Below are 12,858 nucleotides of genomic sequence, written 5' to 3'. Positions count from 1 at the left end.
GATGTTAAAGAGAGAACATCATCCTCCAGTGGCTGTCTCTCGCCCCCCGCCGATGAGCGCGAGAAGGAAAGCCCCTCTCTAAACTCATCGGCCAGGTCCACCTGAGATCCCCACGAGCTCATTCTCCTCCGTGCCTCAGCAGCGGAGGGTCCTGAACCGCGGGAAGCAGATGGCTGCCCCTCTTTCCTCGAAAAGAGAGACAAACGAGAGCGGAGCTTTTTTCCTTGGAAAAGTGCACGCCGATTGCCCCCTCGGAGACATCGCGTGCGTGCTCTATGCCCAAACAAAACAACGCATAGATCGTGTGTGTCATCAGATGTTAAAAAACGTCAACATGGATGCACACATCCTTAAATGCTTTGCTAATGCTCGCCATAATGAGATAAATAGAGATTGCTGTTACCACAGAAATGCACGCTTCAAACAAAACAGTTAACGAAGACGAAGAAGAGAATGATGTGTAGCTCCCGGCGCCTATTTATACTATAGTCGCACCGGTAGTGACGTCATGGCTGTCGCCGGCCAACGAGTTGGTGTTTTTTCAATGTATGCTTCAGACACGGGTCACGACGAGGCATTCCCCATAGCGACCCCTAGAGGACGCAGTTCAAAGTTCCCATGAAAGGGAACTATGCTTCTAACTACAGCTTGAAAGCTATTGTTCCAGCCACACAAGTTTGTGATGTTGTTTGCGAATGTATTGAACTATGTTAGTAACAGCAGAACATGCAACTATACAATGCTTTTGGGAAATGCGTCCCAGGATAGGTGAATTGCAGATATTTGTGTAAGTGTGAATGGAGTTGTATATAAGCGCTGTGATAGACAGGCCTAAGACATTGGGATAAGCTCCATCATCCCATCTATCCAACTACATATCTAGTATACCAACATGTCTGCTGAGATCACACACACAGAATAACTGTGACATTTTGCAAAAATATGCATCTCTCTCCAGCGATGTCAGTGGTTTTCCCCTGCAAACATTCACACTCTCCATTAAATTCCACTTGCAGCCATTGCTTCCCAAATCCAGTGACCTGTGCATTTCTCTAGCCACTGATTCTGGATGCTGCATGCTTGTTAGTTTGCCTGGACTGATTCACAGCTCTTAAATGCTCATGGCCCTGTATATGTTTTGCCTGACCATTTTGTCCTACTTTATGTCTTTTATTCAGTTAACTTGTTTGTACAGATTGTTGTTTTCCCACTACAAGCTAATTATTAAAAATTTTGGTCAAATGACTTGCGTCTTGTAGTCTCCCGTTTGCTCTTATTAAGGTGTAGAAGGAGTTTATACATCGATATTTCAAGGTTATTGTGCTGTATATTGATTTTAATCTCTCACCGCATTCATTTTAAATCCTTTGAGGTTAAAGTTCAAACATGAGTTTCTCAGTAATGAACTTCTTATAATCTTGATTCTTGTCTTGCTTGGAAGTCCCTCTGTTGCAGGAATGGACACAGCGCTGCGACAAACACGCATACATTTAAGTTGTTCTTCAGAGTGTTTTCAAGATTACTTTTCCTTTTATCTCCGTACACTTCAAGATCATTCATTCAAGCTGTGCTGCCCAGCATCTGAGAACTATGAGGAAACATACTGTAGTTCCTGGAATATAGACATAATGAATAATATTTATCTTCAGTTCTTTACAAAAAAGATTAATATATATCTTTAAAGGGTCACCAAATCAAAGCAAACACACAGATTTTAGCACAGTGCTCTAAAGATAAGGTGGTGAACAAAAGCCAATAGAATTATACTCCATTTTAACAGTTGAGTGCAGGTTCAGAGGTTAATGTGCAGGGAACAAAGAATGTTTTGATGACAATAGAAGAAAAAGAGAGGTCATTGTGGGTACTTGTGGAAAAATGCAGCACCACTCTTCCCTAATTTCAGGGTTAATGCGGCCCACATTTATGGCTCCAGTTCTTGTTCAGAGAATCCAGGGTCGTAGATCAGGTGGTCATGCACACCTCTTGAGGTTCTGCCTATGATATCCATACATGGCCAGCAAATGTGGGAATTGTTGTGATGTGTCTAGGGTCAGAATAAACCCCTTTAGATTTGAGCTCCATGTTTCCATAAATGTAAGGAACAGAGATTTTTAGTGAAGGCCCATTTCGTCAAGGCAAGGTGGTGCTGAAGGAAGGTTTGGGGGCTGTATTAGTTGAGAATTTAAGGATTGTGATCCGTTATCTGATCTGTGGCTTTTCTCTGTCCTGTTTCCATCTGCCTGTGACAGCTGGGCTCGACTCAGAGGAAGTGAGAATGGATATTGGCAGGAAAGAAGAATGTGCCAGCCTTTCTGTCCACCAATCATTGACCATTGGCACGGTGCCTCAATCGCTGCTTGCATAAAATGATTAGACAAGAAAAAAGAGAAATCATTAGGGTATGGACAATTTGTGGTTTATATCTTTAAATTGACAGTTTCGTAGTTCATGCTAGATTTCGTGTGGGTTCTGCTGGCCAAATTTAGTGAGTAGAGACATATCCACGGTGACTTTGAATGCTCTGAAACCCTCATATATTACAAGAATTACAACAGCACAAATACAAAGCGATCTTGCAAATTGCAGTTTCTATTGAACATTTTCAGACATTCCCTCCCTTTACAGTAAAAGCAATGGACTGCAAGTGATTGGCCAATTTTATAAGAATGAAATCTTTCTTGCTTTGGCTTTTGTGCATGTTGTGTTCACAGTATGCTGGTCTTTATCATTACATTTGCTTTTGTTCTGTTGACAGTTGACAGTAAGTCATTCCTTTCTACAAGCCTGTGTTATAATAAAAAACAGTTTATCGTAATTAATCAAACTAAAATGAAAAGTTTTCTGAATGGACTTTGTATGATTGTTTTATTTTCAGTATATATATAAATATATAATATTGAAATATAATATGCTCATAATATGTTCACCATATCAAGGTCAGTGTAATCATCACACAAATCCAGCATAAAGGCAGCCATTTTGTTGTCATGTGATAATAACCAGGAAGTAATACAACAGAGAGGACACCTGGGCTGCATTCAATTTCACTTTTAGACACGCACTCGTGAACTTCCCTCGGGGGAATCCCCGGTGCCATTTTGAAGTGCGTTCCACTTTGTGAAGTGGACAAGGGAAGTTTATATGGACAGACCCTTGGCCCCTAAATTTTGACTGAGGGAGCGAGTCTACTTCATATGTACGCTTCAGGCTGCTTCATATACCAAAATGCAACACGATTATTATGTCATCACAGATTGCGTTTAATTTATCCCCACCTCAAACAACTCTATGATATATATATATATATATATTTTTTTTTTACATTTAAAGCAGCCCAAGCATACCTGTATACATATAGGGCCAGGTTTACTAAACAGGGCAAATTAGTGCAATTCCATAAAAGTGCTGATGGGAGAGGAAAAGTCTGCGGGTGTTTTACTGACAATGCACACATTAAAGAACACATATGCAGTCAGATAATTTCCATAATGACCAGCGCAATCTACCAAGAGCAGCGCAAATTACTGTCTGCTTTAATACGTGTTTTTTTGGGCGTTAAATAATGGTGCAAATACCAGTAATTTGATAAGCAGAAACGTCAGGTGCAAAAATAACTATGTCCATGCCTTTTCAGCGCTAATTCTTCAGTGCACATCTTTAGTAAATCCTGAAAGTACAATTTTAACACCAAAAGATGTTTGCGCTGGCGCAAGCTGTTAGTATATCTGGCCCATAGAATACTGCATCAAACTAATTTGTAAAGGAAAAAATGTAAATAATAAATCACCTCCATAGCGAATTTCAAGTGATTAAAAGCTTAGGACGTTTCAATTCAGGCCATTGCAAAGGTTTCGCCAGGAGTGGGCAACATAATCAATGATGTACATCCAAAAAAATGAGACGGAAGGAAGTTAGTGGGTGAAGGGCATACAAAATGAACTGGAACACATCCCTGCAGACACGTCGTCATGACAAGGCCTGTCAAATTTAAAATATATATATAAGATTATTTGACCTTTTTATGACATGGCAAGGTCATGAAAGAAAAGTTTTCCTGATTTCATAATATTCAGAAATGATTATGACTGTGTCATAAGCATAATTTACATAATCCTCATTGCTAGAAAGTAGAAATAATTTGAATGAAGTACTGTTTCTCTGGTGTAGAGATGTTTCAGATATTGTAGACATTGAAATATCTGAAAGATTTTCCCTGAAAATGTTACAGTATGTATTTTATCCTACTACTTAATGCAGATAATACAAATGTCTGTACTTTCCATCTCAACCTCATTATGCTACCTTTCTTTTATCATATTGTTTTTTTCACAAAACTATTCCCTAAGTAAAAACTGATTTGATTTTTTTTGTTGTTGTTGTCCCCATAGGCAAAAAATATGTCACATTGACTAGATTTAGCTTGCAGGTAAACAGATAAACCTACAATTAAACAATTTGTTTATTGTCTTTGGAGAGTTGTTGTGCTGCTAAGTAAAGAAAATGAAAAATGGCAAGAGGCTATTACCATATGTTATTAACACAAGAAAATGGCTCTACTTCTAAGTTGACTTCCTGCTTGGCTGGTTCAGATTCCTGAGAGGGAAACTCAGAGGACTTAAGGCTCCCTCAGTACAAATAATAGAGTGGGTCTCAGCCCATTATCCCAAATGCCCTGTTCTTTATGTGTCCTCTTGAGAGTGATGCAGATGAGAGGAAATCCAGAGGGTGTGCATAATAGCAGCTGAACTTACCTTGGCCTTTACGATTTTGGCGGCGTGTTATCATATGCTGCATAGTCATACCTCTGGACTGGGAAATTTTTAAAGGCAAGACAAATGCCATGGATAAAGAAGGTGAGAGCTGCGACTTTTCCACAAAGAAAGCTTTCTTTAGACCATGAGCACTCTAAGGCCATGTCCACATGTACACAGGTATTTTTATAAACGGAATATTTCCTTCTTCCGTTTAAAAAAAAATCTCTGTCCACATGAAAATGCAAAAGCATGCTATGAAGCACTGTCAAGAGCATGCCAAGCCAACAGGTGGCGATATAATCTCAACCATAAAGCCATGTTGGCCAATCAGAAGCCTGAATAAGTTTCCAGTTGGCAGAAATAACAGCACATGCTCCGACGCCACAAGCCAAAATCTCCGGTTTCGCTGTCTACACGATAACACTGCAACTGGAGTTTTTGAAAATCATCACCCTGGAAGGAGTTTTCAGAAAAAGCTGCGGTTTTGAAAATTCATGAAGCAGCAGGGTTTCCCCATTAGTAGCTAGAGGTAAGGAGAGAAACGGCTTTGTTTGCTTTTTTGGTTCTCCATCACATTAACACTTTTGTGTGTGTGTGTATGTGTGCAATTAAATAAATATGAATGCCGCAAACATACTAGTAAGTATGTACTAAGAGTAGTATGCTACTCTGAATGCAGCCACAGAGTCCCAGTAGCTGGCTAAATATCAAGGAAACAGTAACCTGCTTTAAAGAGGCTTTACTGTATTAAGAGTGCAATTTAGGTCAGGTCATTTTAGGAATTATGCCATAACTAGGATCAAATTACACTTAATGGAGTTACATTATTTGTAGCATATGAAGCCATTACTTAATTCCATTTATCATTTCTGAAATAAGAAACACTAGAAATTCTGCCTATTATTTTCTTTGTTCAGGATGAGTAATGAGAAGGATCATGTGCAGCCCCTGAGGACTGCCGTCCCTCACGGTGACAGACGAGTATTGATGAGACTTTAGTCCCTAGCTTTACTATTTAGAAGGATCAGCAGGAGACGACCAGTTTTCGCTGATTTCTCCGCAGCATTTCCTCGTGTTAAGCTATAAATATGGATTGTGTGACTTGTTTATCATCGTTAACGTGGTACTAGACATATAAAATGCATTCTGTCGCTGTCAATGTTTTTTACTGTTGGACAGCCTGTCAGCAGACTTGCTTACACTATTTAGAGTAGAACATCTCATGATTCAGTCCATCACAATTCAGGAAATGTGGCACTGTTGGCCCTCAGAAGCATCAATATGAGATCTGAGTGAAGTGGGTTTTTAACTTACAAAGAAAATGGTTTGTACCTTTGATAATTGAGACGCGTGATGTCCGTGTTGGTCTTTTTAATGCACAATATATGCAGATTCCATATCGGTTATTGGTCAATTTTAGAATTTTAATATTGGCTTAAAATATTTAGTTTTAAGTTTAAATGTATTTTATTATTATTATGTTTCTTCTAAATAATTAATATAGAATTTTTAATCTTTTTAAAGGATTAAATATTAATATTTAATAGTTATCAGTTATCACACATAACATTAAAATTAACTCATTTTAATATTGGTGTATCCCTTTGCTTCCTGACAATGTATTATTATTATTATTACTATACTATATCCTTTTATAGTGGGTTGCAATAAATAGGTGATGAACACAATGGACATGTATTGGATAATTGAAAGGAGGCATTAGAATCGGAGGTGTATCCCACTCGTCTCCTCACCACACCTTCTTTTTGGTAAATAAAGGTTAAAAAATAAATAATTCTCTTTCTGGCTCAGGGATTTTTGATCTTTGTTACACATGTCGCTGTTTTGCTTCCTGGGAAAGCAGCTTTTAGATTATTAAGGGCGGAGGGAGTGAAAGAGATGAAAACATTCTAATCCACATATTGACGTCAGGCTGGATGGACCGCAGCGGAGGAAATGGGAGACAACATTTGGGCCACACATTCAGCAGATTATTTCCCATCATGCTCTCTGAGTGAGAGTGTTCCTAAGAGGGACACAACAGCTTTATGTATTCCCTGGGGTTGCACTCCAGCAGCATATTCACATATGAGGAGCTACTACATAAATAAGCTAAATGTATTTAAAAATGAACCAAATATACGTCCTGCTAGTTCTCCAAGTGAATGCTTGCGCATTATGACATTATGATAATATTATGACAGTGATGAAACCATTACTCTGCAATATAACTGATTTTCAAATGGTGATTTGCATGTTAAATGGCCATATTTTTTACGCATTTGCAGCATTTTAATTTCTTCCTGAAGTATCAGTATGTAGTTAATGATGGTCTATTTAGAATTTAGTTTTACACGTCCATTTGTCAGCTGCGTTTTTTTTTAAGCTTGTTTCTTTTCTTGAGTTTGTGAGTTTATTATAATTCTGTGTTTATTTCTCACAATTCTGAGTTTGTATCTTGCCATTCTGACATTTTTCACAGAATTGTGACAATTCAACACAGAATTGCGCGAAATAAAGTCTATGGGCCAGATTTACTTACAACTAGCAGTGAAGAATTAGTGCTGAAAAGGCTTAGACACAGTTATTTTTGCGCCTGAATATGCATTTGTAGGAGTTTCACTTTGAAACACAACATTTTTGGGAGGAGAGTATTAAAATGAATCACGCAACATGATTTACGAACGTTTGCGCTCGTCAAATTACTGGTATTTGTGCCATTATTTAACTCTCAAAAAAAGCATGTCTTCAGTAATGTGCACTGCTCTTGGTAGATTGCGCTGGTCATTATGGAAATTATCTAGCTGCGTCTGTGTTCTTTTTATTTTATTTTATTTTACGGCAGAAACAAGCTTCCATAGTTTTTGCTACAGTAAGTCATCAGGATTTAAATGATAGACTATTATAATTAGCCTTCCTTTTTGCATGTAAAAAACAAAGCTACTAAGGTTTGAGATGTTGGCTTTCGAATGTTATGGTACATAATTTTTTTATGGAAGGAAATTAACGTTTTAAACATTAAAGTTTGTTTATATCGATAGTAAGTAAGGAAAATCCAGATTTTAATGGTCTACGCCATTAAAGGGGAGCTCATTGGTACGTTTTGAGATGTTGGGTGTAAAGAATTGTTAAGCTCTTAGGTGCTAATTAATACCCGGTGGCAACCACCAAATATTGTCCGGTCAGAACAATAACGTTATGTCAGTTGGAGGATTTAGCAACACACACCACTCACAGACCACTCGTTTCAGAATTTGAGCAGTTTATTTGAGTGTGGTTCTAGAAATAGAAACAACAATAATAAAGTATAAGTTTACATTAAAGAACATAAATATGCAAATTAATAACAGTCTGCATTTTGTATGTCAATAACACATGGTAAATATGTTTATACAGTGATTGCGTAACAGGATTAGCTCGTGATTAGCTTACAGAGACATGTGTTACGGCATATGCAATAATGACGTCTTTAAACATAAATTAATGGTGATGGGACGATTGATCCCGAGGCTCCGATGCTACGACGCAGTTTTCAAAGCACTATTGTATCACACACTGTGCCGATGCTTGTATCGAAATGACAATACAATGTGATTGATGATGTTTGAAGCTTCAAACGTCATGCAGTATCGGAAGGCCGGGACAACTAGTTTGAAAAAAATCGGCACTTCGCATGACTCTTGTATTTGACTTGACCTTGACTTGGTTGTGTGTGTGTGTGTGTGTGTGTGTGTGTGTGTGTGTGTGTGTGTGTGTGTGTGTGTGTATACACTTATTTGGGATTCAGTAGAATAGTTTCGAATAACCTCAACACCAGACAGAAACTGAATGCACGTCACACCTCTAGTGCATTTTGTCATGTTCTATTGCTGGGGTCTCAGAGAACCCGAACAGCTCACCCAAAATATTTTTGCTACTACTCACGTCAATTATTAATTATAATCACACACTTGTATATTTTATATTATTGATCAATATGTGAATCCGTTGACCGGACTACACATGACACGAGTTGGCACAGATTATAAACTTTTTCAAACCATCCTGCTCCGCGATGTTTTGTTAGATTTGGTGGTCTGACCACCAGATGTCGCTAATTCACACTGTGCTAAAAGCTTCGAGTAATGAACCGTTTTTCGGCACAATTTCATGAAAGCCTCAAACGGTTTAGAAAGCCTTGATTTCCCATCACTAGTATAAAGAAATTAACTTACTCTTTTTTTTTGATGCAAGCACACATGCGATTACTCATCAAAGCATTGCGGATGAAATGACGTTGTTACCGTTAGGTCCATCGATCTCACGCTTTTGTTAATAACAGCGCTTACACCTTTTCTTAACTGTGCCAGCATCCGGGTCTCTAACACGATCTGGGTCCTAACTATAGGTGACTGACTAACTGCCAGACTAATAATCACACAATGAATAAAACTATTACACAAATTACTGAATGGACATTCAAAACTGACCCTCAATTTAGTACACTGGGTATGTGCTTGTGGTCAGCAGTGGTTCATTTGGAAATAGAGTAAAGGTCTGGGTTGATGTTTACTATAGAAAAGCTTGCCTCACACTTTCCAATGAATATGCATGGTCACGTTCCCCTCTGATAGGTATAAATAATGTATAGAATGCTATGTGTTTGCACTGCTTTGATAAAATCCAGTATGATTTCAGCGCTGCCAGCTGTAATCCATTCTTTGAGAAAGAAAATAACAACAAATGCAATGCAATGCAGTGAGCAATCAACACTTGAGTGTTTTCCCAGTGCTATTCTAATGCAGAGCAGGCACTCTGGATTTGGGTTAGGAACAGCGTGACTCAGATGCTTGAGGCTTATCTGTTCGGTGTGGGACATGTCATAATTTTGGATGAAGGAGGCAGATCATAGGTCATCGACCTAGATACAGGACATATGGAATACAGAGTTTGATTAACCAAATGTCCTAAAATTAACAAGCATATTAACCAGTGTACCGTTTAAAAGTCAGTTGCCAGAAGGAAGAATCAGATGATTAAACTGGATGCGAAGACACAGCAAGTTTTAATCACATAGTATAATCAGATTCAAGATTTTAAATTAACTTTCTGTCTTTATTTGCTTGTTCTTAAGTCGTTCCAAACCTTATCTTTCTCCTTTAAAATGTTATTTTTTGTGTTCCATTGAGAAAGATAGAAAAAAACAGCATTCGGGTTTGGAATGACACGAGGATGAGTAAATGATGACAACTATTTTTTTGAATAAACTTTTACTTTGGAGATGGAGTTTTTAAGGTTTGTCCTGGTTCCATTTATCTGTTATCAATTATGGATGACATTGGAAAAAGTAAACAATGAATAATTTAGTACCACAAATGGTTTTGTGCTGAAAGACAGGATTTACACTTCTATAATCTAGCTCACCCAGTATAAAACATACACCCTTTTACAGTGTGTACTATTACTTCGTAGATCTAATATTAAACCAAATACTCTCTCCTGATCTACAATGAAGATTGATGTACTCCTTAAACCTAAGAAACCCATTTAGAGATGTTCTGAGTTTGGACTCCAGCCTACTGATATTTATAAGTTTGTGGTTTAAGTGGAACTGCTATTTGTTGTTGTTGTTGTTTTTGTTTTTTTTTAAATAAAAGTTATCGAACATCTGGTTGAAAGCTGTTGTAGACATCTGTCATCTGATCCAAAAGCAGATTCTGTCTCCTCTCTCTCTCTCTCTCTCTCTCTCTCTCTCTCTCTCTAATAATCACTTCATGTAGCTAAATGTTATAATGAAATAATGAAAATAAATGTGATCTTACCGCACTATTTCATCTCTTTCTGATCTGAAGCGGGCAGAATGCTGAGCTAACGAGCTGTAGCTTCGCGTCAGGTGGTTCTTACCTTATCGAACATCAGCTGTTGTAGACATCTGTCATCTGATCCAAAAGCAGATTCTGTCTCCTCTCTCTCTCTCTCTCTCTCTCTCTCTCTCTCTCTCGAGTAATCCCAGACACATTCTGTTAGGAAATTAAGTAAGCCATGCTGTTAACAAGTGAATACATCATAGGGTGTTTCTCAGATACGGGCAGTTTTAGAATGGAGTGTCAGACTGCTGTTTCTTGCTAAGGCTAGAACTTTATGCATCAGAAGTGGACACAATTTAGTAATAGTTACATAATAATGTATTATCGTTTCAGAATTACGGTTTGATTGGACATGGACATATTCTGTTCACAAATAATTTTTAATTTTTTGTAATTTATTTTCTTCGTATTTTATTTCATTCATGCCTGTTATGGGTAAATAACTAAAGTTTAAATTGAGGGAGAAAAATACTAGCATTTGGTTGGACTCATGATTGAACTGTTTATATTTTTACCTCATTTGTGTAAAAAAGATTTTAAAAGTTTTGAAAGTCTATTATACTTACCAAGGCTGCATTTATTTGTTTAAAAAATGCAGTAATATTGTACAATTTAAAATAACTGACATTTGATCTATTTTAATATATATTTTTAAATGTAATTGAATTTTCTGCAGCCATTACTCCAGTCTTTAATGTTACATGATCCTTCAGAAATTATTCTAATATGCTGATTTGCTGCTCAAAAAACATTTCTTGTTATCAATGTTGAAAACAGTTGCATTGCTTAATTTTTGTGGAAACCAACATACACTTTTTTAGGATTCTTTGATGAATAAAAGAATAAAAAAAAGAATGACACTTGAAAATGTGTAAAATTATAAATGCCTTTCCTATCGTTTTTAATCAGTTTAATGCATTCTTGCTAAATAAAAGTATTATTTTCTTTAAAAAGGTCATTCTGACCCCAAACAGAAGTGTGCATAAACCATTTTTATCCAATAAATATTTAAATGAATTCACTCTGATTATATTATCATAGTTCTAAATAATTCATAATTTTATAATGAGATTTCATAGTTTAATACTTTAAGTCTCATCTGGAACAAGGCTAAAACCATCAAATCTTTGTAGAACAAGCATGCGTAGTAAAAATAAATGAAGTCATGTTACAGTAAATAGCACCTTAAGAAAAAGAAAATGTTTAATCTTAATAAAACTGGGCGTACTATTGTGTGTAGTTAAAGGAACACCCTGCATGGATCTGACAGATTACAGTTTAACATGATCACTATAGTAAGATTATTTTAAAGATTGCGTGAGTTTCTTGCTCAGGTTTTAGTTTTTTGATTCAAAAGGCGGTAGTTATTAGAGAAATTGTTAAAATCACCATTGTTGAATCATGCTGCCCCACTGAGATCTTCATTTGCATTTGCCGCTGTCTAAAGAAAAACAAAGCTTACATCTAAGCTACAAAAGAAACTATCTAAAAACATTTAAAGCCTTTGAAACAAAGAAGTAATCTAGATTCTGCAGCCTGTACGCATTCGTTTTCAGGAGCAAGTCTAATGGAAAACTTTGAACTGTTCTCTATTAATGATCTCTGTTCACAGCTGGATGCTTCAGTTCACCTCGCTTTTTAAAAAGTAAGCTACGTGCGGGAAGGGTACAATTGTAGACAGACTCAACTCCAACTTTTCATTCCCTTACAACGCCTCTCATGCTGGTACAAAGGGGATTTTGATTGAGAGACACTTTGCATCTTTTTTCCCCCTTTCTTTCAAGATGTCAGTTTGAAATCATACAGGAGTATCTGAGGCACAAGGCGGAATGGCTTCTCGTCCTTGCTGTGTCGAATGACACCCACTTTTTTTCCAGCAAGGTGAATATGACACATTTAACACTTTCAAGCGCACCCGATAAGAGCAGAGTATTCCTCTGAGGAGAGTGTGCGTCACGACAATTCTTAATCTTGCCCTAACAGCTTATACTGGTTTGAAAGAACTGAACAGACTCTTTTGGGGAGAGAAAATAGTAGCAAGTCTTCAGACCGAAATGAGACTCTTCTAACCCACTCGCACTGCCAATGCATTTCCCCACAAGGTCAAACGGACAAGATATTTTACTATGGGCTTGGATTTATAACATTTCTGTCTCTGTTAAGAATGTTCCAATCCTCCATTTATTCTTCGTTACTGCATTTATCGTTGTCTTGTAGTGTAAACTACCTTTTATTTGCCATGTGTTGAAGATATTGTA

General features: G+C 37.2%; 1 long non-coding RNA gene across 2 annotated transcripts in view; it reads right to left on the bottom strand.

Annotated features, from left to right (window-relative positions):
• Positions 1–9,054, bottom strand: part of LOC107582017 (uncharacterized) — a 20,070-nt gene extending 11,016 nt beyond the window's left edge. Inside the window, exons 1-3 of one of the 2 annotated variants that reach the window (XR_001608890.1) lie at positions 8,969–9,048; positions 7,909–8,033; positions 798–2,353 (exon numbers count right to left, since the gene is read on the bottom strand). This is a non-coding gene — a long non-coding RNA (uncharacterized lncRNA). Of the gene's footprint in view, positions 1–797; positions 2,354–7,908; positions 8,034–8,968 lie in introns of those variants that run through there. The other variant, XR_001608891.1, reaches the window with a different exon arrangement.
• Positions 9,055–12,858: the final 3,804 nt, after the last annotated feature.

The sequence above is a fragment of the Sinocyclocheilus grahami genome, unplaced genomic scaffold, assembly GCF_001515645.1.
Source record: "Sinocyclocheilus grahami isolate Dianchi unplaced genomic scaffold, SAMN03320097.WGS_v1.1 scaffold3.1, whole genome shotgun sequence".
NCBI lineage: Eukaryota > Metazoa > Chordata > Actinopteri > Cypriniformes > Cyprinidae > Sinocyclocheilus > Sinocyclocheilus grahami.
This window is presented reverse-complemented; position numbering and strand designations above follow the sequence as displayed.